Consider the following 451-nt stretch of genomic DNA (forward strand, 5'->3'; position numbering starts at 1 on the left):
TGCAATATTTTGTTCAACCCACTGAATTAAAGCTGGAACCTGAACTTTAACTGCATCTGACTTGTTTAATTTAAAATTCATTGTGATAATGTACAGAAACAAAATTAGAAAAAAGTTCCCTGTCCAAATATGAATGGACCTAACTGTATGCTTGAATGATTCATAGGTGGTCTACAGTTACGTATATCAACAAGCAAAACAAAGCATCTTTTCTTTTACAAAAATCTCCTTTTATTGGATTTTCTCAAACCTGAACACAGAATGGCAGGAGGCTGCTTTTTCTATTCTTTTACGATGCAAAAACATGTTGCTGCTGCAGTAACCACTAATCTGTCTCCTTTTCTCTTCAACTTACAGAGTTACTTAAGCACATTGACCTTTTTATGTTGGTCCTTGTTTTTGGTGTTTCTTTTTTAAAAACACAACTGTTAGGCCCTATTTATGCTGTAGT

This window comes from Pundamilia nyererei, unplaced genomic scaffold, assembly GCF_000239375.1.
Source record: "Pundamilia nyererei isolate P.nyererei 1_Seehausen unplaced genomic scaffold, PunNye1.0 scaffold00483, whole genome shotgun sequence".
NCBI lineage: Eukaryota > Metazoa > Chordata > Actinopteri > Cichliformes > Cichlidae > Pundamilia > Pundamilia nyererei.